This window comes from Monodon monoceros, unplaced genomic scaffold (assembly GCF_005190385.1).
Source record: "Monodon monoceros isolate NGI ecotype Baffin Bay Population unplaced genomic scaffold, NGI_Narwhal_1 Super_Scaffold_12, whole genome shotgun sequence".
In the NCBI taxonomy this organism is placed as follows: domain Eukaryota; kingdom Metazoa; phylum Chordata; class Mammalia; order Artiodactyla; family Monodontidae; genus Monodon; species Monodon monoceros.
The window spans coordinates 66,883,155-66,900,936 of NW_021703768.1; the positions used below are offsets into that span (position 1 = coordinate 66,883,155).

General features: G+C 40.8%; 1 protein-coding gene across 1 annotated transcript in view; it reads right to left on the minus strand.

The window, feature by feature from the left end:
• HAPLN1 (hyaluronan and proteoglycan link protein 1) overlaps positions 1-12,302 on the minus strand; it is a 69,894-nt gene extending 57,592 nt beyond the window's left edge. The window contains exon 1 of the mRNA XM_029217871.1: positions 11,886-12,302. The gene's annotated coding sequence lies outside the window, so the exon portion shown is untranslated. The remainder of the gene's footprint in view (positions 1-11,885) is intronic.
• Positions 12,303-17,782: the final 5,480 nt, after the last annotated feature.

Genomic DNA, 17,782 nt, shown 5'->3' on the forward strand with positions numbered 1-17,782 from the left:
TATATATATATATCGCTGGCATAAATCATCAACTTCTCAATCATATTTATTTCTTCTTTGTAATCTAAAATAATCTTAGTGATAAAGATAGATAGGAGACTCCCAAATTGCTTCCAGAATTTTCCTAGATAGCAATAGGACTGTACAGCATCTGAGAACAGATTGCAGGAACTGAGTCACCACTAAGATTTATCTCAGTGCAGCTCCTTTGGGGAACCAGCCACACTGCTGTCCCTCTAGGCTTGAAGACTTTGCTCTCAGAGAGAGTAGGCTGACTCGATAAGATCCACCCAGAAGACAACCAAGCCAACCGACTGATTTTTGGCATTTTCCTAAAGTGAAAAGAAAAGCAAAATTTCCAACTAGCTAATTTGGCTACTTGTTAGTCTATCTGAAGTCTTTTGTTTCTGGAAGTTCTTAACATTCTCTCTTTGTTTTTGTCAGCAGTTTTTCTATAATCATGCCTGGCTGTGAGGTTTTCATTTTTTTATTTTCTGGTTTTTATCCTGTTGGGCTTTGTAGTGCTCCTTGAATCCCTGACATGGACAGTCACAAGCTATTATTTCTAAGAGATTGTTTCTGCCCCACTTGCTGATTCTCCTGCCGGGACACCAGTGTCTATACCCCACGTGCCTTTTACTTTTTTTCCCTTCCAGTATCTTTCATCCTTTTTCTATCAGGTTTCAGTCTGGTTATTTTTTCAGAAGTATTTCCCAGTTTACTAATCATCTCCTCAATGTATCTAAACTTTTCATAAACTCATGTACTGAGTTCTTAATTTTGGTTATTACATTTTCTCAGTTCTAGAGTTTCCATTTGAATCATATTTTTGTAGTTTCCAGTTCTTTGCTAAATTTCTTAGGACGCAGTTTCTTAAAATAAACATAAAATCTGCATCTGATAACTCTAATATTTAGAGCTATTGATCTGTTTTTACTGTTTTAATTTTTCTGGTCACTTGATCCTGTCAGCTGGGATGCCGGGTCACTTTAGATGAGAGATGAGGCTGGAAAGGTAAGCTAGAGCTGGTCACTGAGAACGCTGCCAATCATATTAAAGAACTTGGACTTAATTTTCACAGCAATAGAAAGGCATTGAAGGGATTTTAGCAGGCAAGTCTTTTCCATTTACACTTCAGAAAGTGTGAGAGAATGTGGGAGAATGCATTAGAAAGCAGTAAGACTTTCTAATCTAAGCAGTAAGACACAGGGACCAGTGGGTAAGGTTTACAGGAATCTGAGAAGAGAGGGTGGCAATTAGGGGTAAGGTTTATGCTAATGGAGATAAAAAGGGTGTATATATCTAAGAGGTATTTATGGGCTAGGGTCTACATGATGATTCCCATGTTTCTGGTTTTTGGAAACTGAGTGAAGAGAAGATGGTGCCATTTACTAAACTAGATAAAATTGGGGGAAGTTCAAATTCAGGAGAAAGAAAAGGAGTTGATTTGGGACCTGTGGAGTTTGAGATGTTAGGGTGACTTCCTAGTTGTGAGATGTTTGTGGTCCGGACACTCGGGAGAAAATTCTGGGCCAGATATAAAGCTCTGGGACTCATCTGCACACAGGTGAGAGTGGTGTAATGCAGAGGAGTAGATGGAAGAGTACAGGTAGGGTGAGGTGTCCTGGGTGGAAGCTGTTAGAGTACAGAGCTGCCAAGGGGCAGGCGGGCTCTTGGAAGCCTGAAACAGACTGAGATGGAGTCAGCAAAGAAGTCTGTGGCAACTAGGGGAGTGGCTGTCACAGAAGCAAAGGGTAGAGATTGTTGTGAAGGGAACGTGGTCACCAGCATGAAATACCACTCAGCAAACATACTGTAAACAACTCATTGGTGTGACCCTGGTGAGGAGTGTTCTACTGGAGTGCAAGGAGAAAGCACGTTGCCAGTGGGCTGAGGAGTGGATGGGTGAAGGGGTGGAGAGTGAGCACGGGGTGCTTCTTGCCCTCAGAGTGAAGTCTGGCTGTGAGGGAAGGAGAAAGCTGAGTAGATAGGATGTATGTGAGGTTAGGGAATGTCTGATAATTTTAGGACAAAAAGATTTGACCATGATCAAATGCCAAAAGGAGGAAATTACCAGAGTGGGACAGGGTGATGAATACAAGAGAGAAAAAGCATAATTTATAGCGAATATCTTTGAAAAGACTGGAGGATTCGGGATCTAGAACTCAGGGGACAATGTCTGCCTGAGATGCTTAGAGGCAAAGGAGAGAGATCCGTTTCTGTTGTTGTTTTTCCTAACAGAAGGGAAAAGAAGGTTGTGTTAGGGACTAGTTTTGGTGGCAGGACAAAGAGAAGGTTCTTTACAGATGGTTTCTCTTTTTAGCAGGATTAGGGAGGCTTGGATATCTGCTGCAGGAAGTTGGAGAAGCAAAAACTTTCAAGCAATATGGTAGAATGGCCACATAGCATTAAAGATCCAGCTGAAATCAGATACCATGAAGTTGTGCACTGGCCCCATGCTGCAGGGTGATGAGTTCTCCCAGCAGCTGCCAGCAGTTTGGAGCAGCTGTGGAGGAAAGGGACTGTTAGATGTACCCTGAAAAAGGATTTGGGCCTGCTGGGTGCCTCTGCAGACAACAGGACAAGGCTAATGAGAATGTTGACAAGTGTGATGGACAGTGGAGATGAAAGGGAGCAAGTAGGTAGAAGGAAGTCTGAGATGGAGGTTCCAGGTCTGTTTGATGAAACAGTAGTCTGTGACTCCACATTTTCTAGTTTGGGTGATTGGGATTATGATGATTTTTAACCTATATATAAGAAGACCGGTTCGCTTGAGACAGTCTTGGTTTATACCTGTTTTGCTGGAGTAATTAGTAAGGCACCCCATTTCATTTCACTTTCGAAAGTGTCCTGGTTTGGATAATAAATGAAATGTCTTGGTATCTATATAGAGATGACATGGACCAGGCTTGGTAGAAGGGAGATAATGAGTTTAATTTTGGACATGTTGGGCTCAAGGAGTTTATAGGAAATTCAGGTTAAAAGGTTAAGTAGACCAAACATACAGGCAGATACAACCTATACTCACCCATAAAACATAAATTAATACAGTACTAAATGACTTATAATTTAGTGATTATCTCGAGGGATTTAATACATTAAACTCCTAGAAAATATTTACATTAAATACTTGAGGGCCCTTTCTTGGTATTGAAGTATGTGGTGTTTCTGAGTGAAATGGAAAATATTAATCATGTGAGGAATCATTGTAATGTTGACCAAATTGTCAATCTGGTACAACACATTAACGGACTGAGTTAAATTGGGTCATATCTCAAAACAGCACAAGGTGGCAGCACAACTACAATAGGACATATAATTAAGCGAAAAGATCCTTTTCAGATATTCTGCAGTTAGAATAGTTAAGAGTTTATAGCCATTGTACATTGTATAATTTTTTCTAAATGTATTCTCCTTCATTTAAAAGCAATTAATTTGTTTTATCATTGCCAACTTGAAGATGTGAAAATTAAAAAGTTTTATTTTGAAACGTACATTATTTTTAAATATTTAAAATAGACTAAAACACATCACTGATAGACACTCATGGCATTCTTAAGATAGCTATTAGTATCCAGGGTATATCATACAGTAGTTATAAATGTTTTATAAATTTGCATCTTGATTGGTATATTGTAGTTAGATAATTTTATTTACAGTATCTTTTTAATGCATTTATCTCACTCGTGAACATTCACTCAGTAACTTCATTTGTTGGCCTTTACAAGGGGAGTGTTCAGAATCTCATGAAGAAATTCTTGTTTGCCATATTTTGGCTTTAGTAACACAAATGTGGGAGGTGGGTAAGGTTATCTGATTTAGCCAATGGAAAATACAGGATACCGGTTAAATTTGAACTTCAGATAAACAGCAAATAATCTCTTTAGTATAAGAATGTACCATGCAATATTTGGGACATACTTATACTGAAAATTACTCAATTCTTCAATATAGTTTACATGGTAACCCAAGTAGGGGGCAACAGGAGGGAGAAGAACTAGGGGGAAAAAAAAAAGCAAGTTGCAGAGAAATCCAGGATTCTAGACTCCAAATCTGACTGAAGATTTAGAGGTCTTCAGGACCAAGGAACCAGAAAAAGAATTATAAATGGACTTGAACTAGGCTACATTCTGTGGCGAACTCATTTATATGTTAAGCTAAACAACATGGGCTAAGATTAATCAAGTACTGTGGTGAATTACTATCTACACCACACATTGATTACTGATTTTCAAACAACAAAATGCAACAACATATATTTAAAGCTAGCTCAGTTTTGGACACAATTGAATAAGTAACTGCAATTCAGACATTTTGGGGGCTTACCCATGCTCAGGGTTATCATTATGAAAATCTGTCATTAGAGCCTGAAGGCTCGGAAATGCCATTTTAATTTCATTTAATTCAACAAACATGTCTGGCACCTTCTATGTGCAGAGGACTGACTAAGACTGTGAGATATAAGAATTAATAAAACATTGATGTTATTCATCTCGGTGGACATTTATTGTTGATAAAATGAAAGTTAAAATCATATATAAATAATGGCAAACTCATTCTTACCAATTTTTTTCCTGGGTTTTAGTCCTTGGTCAACTGTTTCTCCCTTTGTTCTTCCTTGGAATAAACTCCTTTCTCTTACGTATGATTTGCAACTACCATTTTAATACTAAAGACTTCCAAATATCTATTCCAGCCATGACTTCTCCCCTGTACCTAAGTATGTACGTTTAACTAACATGAGTTCTCGGCTGTCCCATGGGTACTTCCTATATTAGACTCACCGTTTTCTCCAGAAACTTTTATTCTTCCTTTATTCCCAATCTTAGTCAATTGCACCCCTCTTCATGTTGTCATCTGCCCTTGAAACATTCACACGATCCTCAAATTCTCTCCCCCATCAGTGTATCCTTACTAGATCGTGCCTATACTGTTCCATGTCCTTTCTAAACTCGTTTCCTTCCTCCAGTCTCAATTTCCTTAAATTTGGAGATTTATTAAAATTATCAATTAATTTTATTTACATTATTAATTTTATACCAATAATTATTTTTTAATCTGAGAAGAGTTTATGAATTTAGTGACATTGAAAGCTAAGAAGAAGACTGATAAGGAAACAAAGGCAGAGTCAGGGCGTGGCCTGGGGTTGGGAGGTGTTCAGACATCTGAAATATAGGCACTTGGAAGAGAAGGCGGGGAGACCCCTCCAGCCTCAAGTTTGGCATGGTACTAGGCACTGATGGAAACAACAGGAAGCATTTATAGGACACTTACTGAATGTCAGGCACTCATATCCTCCAGCTAGGTGACTGATGCAGGTCAAAGATCACTGTACTCTAAGCTGCAGGGAAGTAGGGGAAGGAAACCAAGTCTCTCAATCTGGGTCATTAGTCTTAGCAATTTAAAAAGTGATGAACACATCTTTATATTACAGGAGCATCAGTGGTGGCATAATCAAAGGAGTATAATCAAAGAAAACGTAAATAAATCTGAAACAACTAATAACGTGATTATCTGTATGCCCTATGTCAAATATAAAATAGGAAAATATTTAAACAAATGACTCTGATCATTTGTTTAAAAAGCCAAGGCAAATTTTCACTGTTTTTTTTTTTCCTCCAGTTAGTTTTCCAGAATCTGTAGTTAGCATTGATGTTGAAATTTCTCTGAAACCAATTGGAAAGTACCTGAGCACACATTTAAAAAAGATGCTGGCTTTGACCCATATTTTCAACATGATGGCTAATACCTGTGCTTGTCCTATGCATACTTCCTCCTTCAAAACCTTGATTTAGAGGAGTTCTGGACTGAATATGTGGATTCCCACTGCTCCGTCCATCTATTTGGGGTGACATAAGGGCTCAAACCATAGAACATAAGAAGCTATAGGTGTTCTACCTGTCCAGGGGCAGCCACCCAAGCATGGTAATAAAGGGCTGAGAGGACCCAAGCAAAGAGAACAGGAGGGTTCAAAGGGATGGGCTGGGATGCCCCTTGCGATGTGGGAGGGAGATTGTGTCCGGGCAAAGCACTGGGGGGAGGGTGGAAGGACAGGTTGATCAGGCCGTGGGTTAGCAGGACCCAAGGTCCTGCACATTTCTAGAAACAAGCCTTGAGGGAATCTCTGTGGCCTCACATATGGAATGGGGATAACAGATTGAAGACCATGGAGGACTAAATCGGCTTAATTATACACTGTGGTGTGAGGGTGGGAAGGCCCCCAGATGCTTGAAATTCTTTTCACAGAAAACAAAACATTTACTTTACAGAGATAAAAGGCTTGAAATGTAAATGCATGAGTGGAACTCATTCACACTTGGGTGTAATCAATCAGTCAAGAAATCAATAAACAGAGAAGTATCAAATTCTTGGGGTAGGGAGCGGAGGGCAGGAGTCTCAGTTTAAGAGGTGGGGCGGGGGTTGCTGGAGAGTTTGGCTAAGTGCCACGGAAAGACACCCAGGATACTAGGAAGGCCAGCTTCACCTACTTGGCACATTTTACTAGTGATTCATGAGGTGCGTCCATCTGTCTTCTCCACTGGCTTGTGAACTCCTTGAGCCAGTGACTCTGTAACACCTAGCATGGAGGCTGGTGCAAACGGTAAGCACGAAATCATTCTGTGCTCAGGCTGAATTTTAGTTCCCAACTGGTGGACAGCAACTGTGTACAAATGAATTTTTGCTTTTCCTCCCCAGCCAAATAGACAGATTATTGGAACCCTTGCCCTCCTGGGGTTTTGGAGTGTCAGAGCTGCCCTCTCAGGCCCATCTGTGCCCACACAACCAAGAAACAAAGCTCTTACTCAGCTAGGAGACGGCAAACAAGGGAAAATGATTTTAAAGATGCATGCTCAAAATTCTCCTAATACAAAAACTATGAGGCGAGAACATTTTGGTTGTTTCTGTCGCTTAAAATGTACCTCAGCATCTTGCAACATTTTCCGTTCATTATCATCAAATGTGGGCTTTTTGATCTTTTTAGTATCAATTTTCATGGTATAAAGTGAAGGGCCCAGCACTCAGAGCTAGCACAGTGCCTGGCAAATAGCAAATGTTCAATAAATTTTTGTTGAATGAACAAATGAACGCGTGAATGATCGATTGAGGTGATCTCCAAATTCCAAATAAGAGAGTCAAAGTGAGGAAAATTCACACCATATAGGTGGAGACTAAGCTGAAACATTATCCATAAAACTTTGTGAAAAGTTGAGGAAAATCCAGATTTATCATAAAAATAATTGAATGTTATTAACTTAATTGGATTTTATTTAACACAGTAAATGGAATTGGAATATAGTAATCAGAATTTTGGAACCAATCAAGTAAATTGTGTTCTCTTTGGGTTAAGCAAGGTTGGCCAAAAGGGGAAATTTCTGTTGCCCTTATAAGACTGAGAACCTATCACTGAATTTCCGTAATTTTTCTAGGTTATTTAGAAAACTTTGTGAGTTTGTTTGTTTTGTTTTGCAAATAGCCCCCTGGCTTTCTTGCAATACCCCCATCTCAGATATCACTCCCCCATCCCCTATTGAGCTATAAAACAATTAATAGAAGCTCAGAATAGTCCAGCAACATTTGCTATTTTAAACAAACCTGGTTTTGTCTGAATATAGCTAAGAACTCTTCAGCCCCAGCAAAGCCCCCTCCAAGTCTCCACCACTGGAAAAAGCCATTATTGCAGAGCTCCTACAATACAGCCAAGAACCCAGTAGCATCAGACCATTTCAGAAAGCTTGGCTGGTTCTCTCTTGTAGAGTTTGTTCTTCTCTAGTATCAAGTCGCCTGAAACCGTTAAAACTTCTTGTAACAGTTTTCCAATTCATGACTAAATTTCTACTTTGAGGACCTCTGACATTTAGGCAATCTCTCACTAAAATGAATCTATGATTCACGCTAAATCACAAGGATGATCAGATGAAATCGTTAACAGAATGCTGTGTTTCTGGTGGATAATAACTCATTGGAAATAAGAATTAAGATAATATGCTTTATTTTACATGATTGTTGATGTTGATTCCAACAATTACCTCCGATCAAGTCAGGCTATAATTTTGTGGCATTAATGAAGAAAGACTTAATGAGCAGCTCTCCTTTCACAGAGTAGGTCGCGCTGTTGTACACAAAACCAAAGTCCCCTAAGCGGGAAGGTTGCATTCCACACGAGCAGGCCTAACTCGATTTGTGGATTACACCTTCAGAGCTCAGCAAGCAACAAATTAATCATTTTTTTTCCCCAACTGAGGCATTTTTCCTTCCAATCTGAATTTCAGAACTTGTCTTGATTAAGGCTGATGTGCTGAACGCTGTTGCCATTAAGTCATGTATCTTACAAAGAGCCAATTGGAGTAATAATTCATATATCTCCCAGAGAAAAGTTTTTCAAAAGTCTCTGTGCAATATTCCGATGGATTAATCTCCTATGATATCCTGATGATTTTAATTAATTAATTAATTTACTTTTGGCTGTGTTGGGTCTTCGTTGCTGTGCGGGCTTTCTCTAGTTGCCGCGAGCGGGGGCTACTCTTCGTTGTGGTGCGCGGGCTTCTCATTGTTGTGGCACACAGGCTCTAGGCGCACAGGCTTCAGTAGTTGTGACACATGGGCTCAGTAGTTGTGGTTCGTGGGCTCAGTAGTTGTGGCTCTCGGGCTCTAGAGCACAGGCTCAGTAGTTGTGGTGCATGGGCTTAGTTGCTCCGCGGCATGTGGAATCTTCCAGGACCAGGGCTCAAGCCTGTATCCCCTGAATTGGCAGGTGGATTCTTAACCACTGCACCACCAGGGAAGCCCCTGATGCTTTTTTCCAACAGTGGCTTTCCTTGTAATTCTTCTTGCTTAAGATTTTTTTCTAGCATGTCGACTTAGAAGCAATGTTCCTGCTTCAAAACTACATACGAACAACAGGTATAGATGAAGTTGTCCTACGTGCTGATCATTAGTGTCTGAGAGCAATATTCTGTAAAGCATACCTCACTACCCCAAAGTAACTTTTACTCTTATCCTTTTGCATTTAGTGAAAAAAATCTAAAGAATATGTAATAATATGTGCTAGTATCAGTGTGCTAACCTTTTAAGCTAGTCATTAGTTACCCACTTAAAATCAGTAACAGTAAACTTTATAGAAATTTATTTCCATTTGAGAAAGTGATTCAAGATTCAAACTCTCCCCATCCTTTTTTAAGCTAGGTCATGACCTCTCTGCCAAAAACCAATCCTGTATTAGAAGCGAGTTACGGTTATTAAACTGTATCCTCATGGAGGCAGAAAGTTGATGGTAAATTACCCAGTAAAGAGTAAACTGATTTTAAATGCAGCTACCGGGAATTTAATCAACCATTAAGTGGTGCCTTGATTTTTAAATTATACGAAAGTCAGCTGCTGTATTTTCTACTCTGAGCACCTACCCCAACGTCTGGCCTGCAGTTAGTGTTCAATGACAACAAAATAGAAATCTCAGAATTTTTTACTAAGAGGCTGATGAGAAAGCTTTCTTTGACTTGTCCACTAGGTGGCACATAGGGACCGTGCTTCACACGTGGAACCTTCACAGACCCTCCCATTCATAGTGTAAATAAAGAGCTGCATTATTAATTTATACCATCGCGTCCACTCTACACCTAATATTTGTTTAACCAGCTGTTTCCTCTAATCCTCCTTAAACACTATTGATTAAAATCCTAAGAATATTCAGGTTTCCATTCCAGTTTTTCCCCAACAATATATCGTTACCTTTAAATAACAGACTGAATACATTTAAATACCATAGGCTAAGAACTAGGGTTACTAATAAGGAATACAGGAGGTCGGAAAATTAACTAAAGGTAACAGAAGACTATAATGTAAAGGTTATTTTCAAATTTGCTCTGCATTTTGCTGGAATTTTAACTGGTGGAATACCATTATTTAAAAAATGTAACCTGGAAAATAAAACATGCATGGGGCAAAAGGAAATGAAAAGAAAACCATTTCTTAGAAAGGGAGTTATTTCCTGAATATGCCTCTTGTTCATCTTTACAAAGATGAAGTGCTGTGCTACCTTAAGATTCAAAGACTTCTTCAACTACTCAGAAAATATCGACATTCCACATCCAAGATGCTAAAAGGCAGGACTGTTTAGTAGACCATCTATTCATAAAGCATCTTTCTGAGTTCGCCGAATGTATTTATCCTGGATGTGTTACCAGCTCCCAAAGGAAGGAAAAGGAAGTGAAACCACTAGGGATATAATGAATCGATTCTTCTCTGTGAAAGTATCTTCAGTTCTTCTAAATTACAGTGTCAGTCATTCCTCTGAGAGACAGGGCCTAGCTGACAATAAATGGCTCACTTTATAAGAACATGATGTTCCCCTCTTGCTTGTTTCTCACAGAAAGCGCAAGCCCACTGAACACTCCTCGTTGGAATACTGGCCTCTAGGTTCATTCTCTTTGGAGACCAGTGGTCTGGAGGTTGTTGGGTTTCTCTTGATCATTAAGTTACATTTAAACAAAATTACTTCTTATCTAGTTTTCCCATTTTTAGGCTGTTTTCAGTTTTCTGAAGAGATTACCAAAACATGTAGTCATTCTCTTAGCTTAAAAATTAAATTATTAAGAACATATAGTCCCAAAGTGTCTAAAGGCTAAAGCTTAAATGCTCAACCAGCATTTGGCATACATTCTATTTTACTGAATGAAAGAAAAACTTCTTTATTCATAAAAATATATGGAACTGAAGTTAAAAACTGATGTAAGGATTAAGAAATATCACACTAAAAGTTATCCAAAGAGAACTACTATATGTATTTTTGGTGGAACAATATTCCCATTTTATGAGTCCATTAAAATATCTAAGTCACTAAAGTGTATAAAACGACTGCAAATTTAGTACACTGAAATAATCAAATAGAAATGGTTACCAGAAACTACATTTGTAATGAATAAATATTACATTGCGTTCAGAAATTAATTCACAGGCTTTATTTCTCAAGAACCATTAACTTCCAAGAGGTATGTCTGATTTTATGACATCACGCTGGAACGTGTACAGGAACACTTTCCACCCTAAAAACTCCCAAATGTATTGGCTACTTTGTGTATTTTTCCAGGGGTAAATGAAAATAAAATAACTTATTTTCAAAATAATAAACCATCTTATTTGGAACACAACAGTCATAGTCAATGGAAGAGAACAACTTCATTTCAACCCAAAAGAGTTCAGATTTGCTTAAGATGGTGAATAAACAGTCTCAACACAAATAATTCCTTTAAGCACCTTTTAAAAGTAATCTTACCAACCATGACTTAAAAAATCTTCTTTTCAGTGCATTAATATTATCTACCAACATCATTCTATATATGAAAAGCATCATAATTCTATGATCTTAATTTCACAGTTAAGTTGAGAAGAGCAGACCAAAACTGGTAACATCTCAAAGATTATCAATCTAACAGGTATTACCTATCATTACAGTAACTTTCTTTTTCACATAAACTTACATATTCTCTAAAAGAAAACTCATACATGTGGAATGGACCTTCCCATTCCTCAGCATTTTCTTCAGCCTATACTATCCTTTTTTTCAGGTGTTATAAAAATGTTTGTTGAAATACAGATGGAAACGCTGCCACTTGGAAACCATGCATCTACCAGATTTATAGTAGCACTAGCAAAAGCTGGGATACTGGACTTAATTCTCGCCCCAGTTGAGACTGAGCTTGTTTACTGCAGTACAGTATTTTATCTGACAATATGCATCTTAAAAAAAGTTGAGATGTCATGTTAAACTCAAAAGAAAATTAAAGAAAAGTTATTTTAATGTATACATATATCATGATATGCATTGCTCTCTGAAATCTTAAAGGTATCAAGGTTTGACAGAAAGAGTAAAAAAATTATGGAAGTTTTACCTTGTCCTAAAATCCAGAAGTTCAGATGCTCTCAAGTCCTGCTGAAGTTGGAGCCTGGAGATCAAGTGAAGCTAGGGCTCTTTCCCCTCACCTTAAGTTTGTTTCTGGGTAAGTGTGTGTGCTTGTGTGAGTGTGTGTGTGTGTGCCTGCGCCGCGCAGAATGTCTCTTTGTGGCGCTGGATGGCAGAGGTCCTGGTCCTGGGAAGAAGGAGGCACTTTCTCACCAAGAGCAGAAGAAAAGCAAAGCAGCGTCACCAGGAAAGTTCTCCTCCCAGATCCCCTAATTACAGCCTAACGTGCACTTCATGCAAACTTCAGGGAGGAAAGGAGGGGCAGCTCAGCGCCCAGACCTTGTGAAACAGCAGCCTGTTAAATGACTTTGCCCTCTGATCCGATCCCCGAGTAACCCGCTCCTCGGGGGTTCAGGCAAAGCCGTAGCTAAAACCACAAGCCCCCCACTCACAGCACACCTCCTGGATCTGTCCAGAGGGGATGGGGCAAGGGGCTTGTGGAATGATCGTGGGGCAGCGGGATGAGGCAGACAAGCGAGGACAGTGAATTTTCATTTTGCTTTTTATCCTCTGCTTAAAAGGAAAATCCAAAGGTAGGAGAGGTCCTCGCTTTCCCGCCTCCCTCTCCCCAAAGTAGATCCAGGGTAACCAAGTAGAAAGGTAATTATGACAACAGCGGATAAAGCTTCCTAAACTTGAGGTACCCTTTCACCCAAATTGCCAGAAGTATGCTTTCTTGTTTACTGGACTCAGTATTGATATCGAGTTTGAATCTCCGTTAACAAACAAACAACTGCTGTCGTATCCCTGGGTGACAGAGCTCAAAGAACCTAGATTTATTTATAGAGTGAAGAATGCGAGGGGCAGACAGGATGGGTGGGGTTGGCTTATGGATCCATACCCAGGATTAGAACCAGATGGGTACAGGGCGCGCGCACGCACACGCGCGCGCGCGCCCCTAAAATAACCACTGGGGAAGATGCTGGGACGCGCGGGAAAACGCCTCCAGAACAAATAGACATTTATTTATAACTTCTGGGAGAGTATATAGGTCCACTGATTCCCGCTTTGAGTAACCAAGGGTTTTGGAGAGGAAATGGCTTCATATTTCAATAACAGAGCCACCTTTGATGGAGCCTAGGAGAGGAAAAAAAGAAACACACCGCAGGAAGCAAACGGCTGTTGCAGCCGCCGGGAGGAGGGAGCAGGGCTGGCCCGGGGATGAGGACAAGCAAACAAGCCCAGAGGCCCCTGTCCAGGGAGGAGGCGAGACGCAGGGCGGTCCGCCTGGGGGCCTCGGGTGCAGGCACCCTGGGCGCAGGGCGCTCAGGGGCGTCCAGGGAATCGGGGCTGCGCTCCCGGCTCTCGCCCTCCGGCTTGGGAGGCGCAGGCCGGGCTGCGGGCTCGTCACGTCGGCCGCCGCTCAACTGGTGCACTGGAAGGGCAGGGGAGCCGGTGGGGCAGAGGTTCTGGAGAGCCAGAGGACTGATGGAGCAGAGGGATTGGTGGGGCAGGGAGACTCGTGGGGAGATGATCTCGTGGGGTGGGAGGCACAGGGACCAGTGAGGCAGGGACGCCGGTGGAGCAGGTGACTCGTGGGGCTGATGAGCTAGTGCGGCAGGGGGACAGGTGAGGCAGGGGCGCGAGTAGGGCGGTGCGCGCAGCCTGAGCTGCACTGGAGGCGGCGAGCGGCGCTATTGTCTTGGAGATAAAACCTAAGCAGTGTTGGCGGCTTCCTCTTAGAAGAGAGGCGGGAAAGAGGTCTTTAAAAAAAAAAAAAAAAAAAAAAAAGTCTTATTTCCCGCTTTTCCCTGATGTATTTCACCGGTTCCTGCCCCCAGGCTCACCCTTGCCATTCGAGTCTTTGGTAAATTAACAAGTGCCTGTTGAAAAGATTTTATTCCAAAGACAAACCGAACACCCACAAAGTCTGACTGGATGAATACAGTTATATTGGAAATGAAATAATTAAAAACGAATCCTCCAGCAGGCAATTCTACACTTTTCTTGTAATTTCAAAACCAGGGCAAGGCGCCTTTTTTCATTTTTTCTGTTTGTCCTCACAGGGAACAGGCCGCTCTAGGCTTTGCAATTTTATGTCGTTAATTTCGTAGCTATTGAGACAGCTGTTACACTGTAGGCCTCACATTAACTGCCAATAAAAATAAGATACATCTCTGCCTTTCAACTGTGAAGAGTTTTTATGCTATTTCTTGTAAATGTTCAGGATGGTATGTATTTTAAGGAACATAAAGGAATTGGACTTAAGAACAAATATCCTACATTTTTTACATTAAAGCTCCACAAAGGTGGTGAAGCTGGTGGTCCGTGGCTATGAAATGATATAAATATAGTTAGAATACTGATGTTGTTCCCTCAGCTTAAACACCTAATCTCTGGGAGTTGCCTGGGCAGTAAATCAGATTAGCTGGTCCATCCATCATGGCACGTGTTTCTTATTCTGCGGTCTTCTCCGTCCACATACTTATTCCAGCAGAGCATTAAGAGAATGTAATGTGTTCTCTTCAGAAATTGTTTATTAGCCACATAAAACCATCCGTTTTGCATTTTAGATCACAGTGAGTTGTACCAGAATTTTTTTTTTTTTTTTCAGGTAAAACCATACCAATTGAGATAGGCTTCCAGACTCATCTCGTCAATCCTTCCTCACCCCTATTTCCTATCTTCCCAGATAGGCCAGTTGCTAGTTGTGTAGTCAGGCCACCTGAGATGGCTATTCTCTTGCTCTCTCTACATCCCCTGCTGGACCAGTCCCTGCTTTACTTAAATCCTACTCACCTGAGAGATCCTCCTACAAACTTGCCTCTAGCCCCAGCTAGTGATTGTTCTAATCTTTAGATCAGAACACCTCCACCTGGATAGTTTACTAAAGGGGAGGTGAGGGGCGTGCCCCTCTGCTGGTTTCCCTGGTAACTAATGAGCCAACCTGACTTCAATTCCCCCTATAATTGGCAACCTCCCCTTCTCCCGGGAGCCAAGACTGCTGCCGTGCTCTGCGCGATGCCTGCTGCACTTGATGGGGTGCTGCTCCAGGACCTTGCTTCCGACATGTAAGATCCTCCCCGCTCCACTAAAACAGGGGCCCCCAAACCCTGGGCCGCGGACCGGTAGGAACTGGGCCATGCAGCCGGAGGTGAGCGAGCAAAGCTTCATCTGCGGCTCCTCATTGCTCCGCCCCGGTCTGTGGAAAAACTGTCTTCCCCGAAACTGGTCCCTGGTGCCAGAAAGGCTGGGGACCGCTGCATTAAACCGCTGACGTCTCTGGCACTGACTCCAGGCTCTCACTTAGGTCGAGGCTCAGCATGTACAAGGCTTGTAGGCCTGTGGGGTGCAGCCCAACACTAGCCTTTGTTAAAAGATCCCCAGTACAGTGTTTTTAATCACAAGTACTTGATGAAACCTGTCAGTAGTGTAGATTTGATTTTACTGATATTGACGCATGTATTGACATTATATACATTTCGATTCACTTGGGGGTTCACATGGTGTACTAATTATTTAAGATTTACACTGGAATTAGCTCTAAGTCTTTTAAAAAAGATTTTTGTGTTTAGTTAATGTTCATTTTTGTAACTATTTATAGAGGTATACGTTACTTTGATCAGTCATTATAATTATGCATCAGGGCAAAGTCATTATAATAAGCTTTGGTTTAAAAAATCAAATCAAGTAAGTAAATTAGTACAAATCTATTTTCATGACTAAATAATTTTACAAAGGTATAAGTTGTAGAAAAATATTAGAAGACACAAATGTCTTTTCAAGGAAAAGCATATCAAAAGAGTATTCTGGGCATGAAGATTCCTTCTAATTATTAACATTAATAATTCATGTGGAAATGTTCCCGAATGCAAGTTTGTGTGCCCCATGCATGGTGAGGCCAAACAAACCTTGGAGTTTGGAGCAGAGAAAGGTTTATTGCAGGGCCAAGCCAGGAGAACAGGTGGCTTGTGCTCACAACCCCAATCTCCCCCCTGGTTTTCTCGGAGAAGGTTTTATAGGCAAAATGTGGAGTAGGGGCTGCCAGGTGTATGACTTTTTTCTGATGGGTCGGTGGTGAGGTGACAGGGTGTTGCTTCCCGGAACCTGGTCCTCAGCCTGAAGTTCCCATCCTCCACCAGGGTAGGGGTCTTAGTTCCTGCAGAAGAACTCAAAGATATTGTTATGTACATCCCTTCAGCGGGGGCGGGGGGGGGGGGGGCGGGGGAGGGGGAAACCGGGACCCTGACCCATTGCTGCACTATTGTTTCTTGACTGTTCCTCCCCTGTTTCTGCATTCCCTCACATCCCTGATTAGCTATTGTTTGAATCTGCCCTTTGGAACTCAGGTAAGATCTAGGAGGCTGAATGAAACCTATTTCCTACAAACAAGAAACTGGGGACACGGAAAGGATTTGTACCTGGGAGGGCCCCAGAGGGTCCTGCTGAATTTCAGAAACATGTCTTTCATGGCCTAATGAAGTATTTTGTTTTTGTTTTGGAGAAGGCAGGGAGAGCAGCTTTCTTAAATTACAAGGAAAAAAAACCCCAAATATTTTCTTCAAAATTAATTTTCAAAATGACTTATATGCTTAAAATTCATGTGAAGTTTTACCTTAAATTACCTGGCTAAGTGCTAGAGATACAGAGCCTAGAAATTAAATGGCAAATCAAGGTTCTGGAAAAGCCAATACCAATTTAGAGCTAATGGATATTGAAAAGACCTTGTTTTGCATAATGCAAAAGTATTTTTTAAGAATGAAAAATAGGTCAGAATGGTGTTATAAAATGTAACTTCACCTTCTTTTGCTAGTGGTAAGACAATTTGAGTAATTGGGTTGAACCAGATAAAATGGGATATTCAACCTTTTTTTTTAAAAAATTTTTATTGGAGTATAGTTGCTTTCCAATGTTGTGTTAGTTTCTGCTATACAACAAAGTGAATCAGTTATACATATACATATACCCACTCTTTTTTAGATTTCCTTCCCATTTAGGTCACCACAGAGCACTGAGTAGAGTTCCCTGTGCTATACAGTAGGTTCTCATTAGTTATCTATTTTATATATGGTCATGTATATATGTCAATCCCAATCTCCCAATTCATCCCACCCTTCCCCTTCCCACCTTGGTAACCATAAGTTTGTTTTCTACATCTGCGACTGTATTTCTGCTTTGCAAATAAGTTCACCTGCACCATTTTTCTAGATTCCACATACAGTATAAGCGATATTATACGATATTTGTCTTTCTCTTTCTGACTGACTTCACCCTGTAGGACAATCTCTAGGTCCATCCATGTCTCTGCAAATGGCATTATTTTATTCCTTTCATGGCTGAGTAATATTCCATTATATATATATGTACCACATCTTCTTTATCCATTCCTCTGTCAATGGACATTTAGGTTGCTTCCATGTCCTGGCTATTGTAAATAGTGCTGCAATGAACATCGGGGTGCATGCATCCTTTCAAATTACGATTTTCTCCACATATATGCCCAGGAGTGGGATTGCTGGGTCATATGGTAGCTCTACTTTTAGTTTTTTAAGGAACCTCCATAGTGGCTGTACCAATTTACATTCCCACCAACAGTGTAGGAGGGTTCCCTTTTCTCCACACCCTCTCCAGCATTTACTGTTTGTGGATTTTTTGATCATGGCCATTCTGACTGGTGTGAGGCGATACCTCATTGTAGTTTTGATTTGCATTTCTCTAATAATTAGTCATGTTGAGCATCTTTTCATATGTTTTTTGACCATCTGTATGTATTCTTTGGAGAAATGTCTATTTAGGTCTTCTGCCCACTTTATGATTGGGTTGTTTGTTTTTTTGATATTGAGCTGCATGAGCTGCTTGTATATTTTGGAGATTAATCCCTTGTCA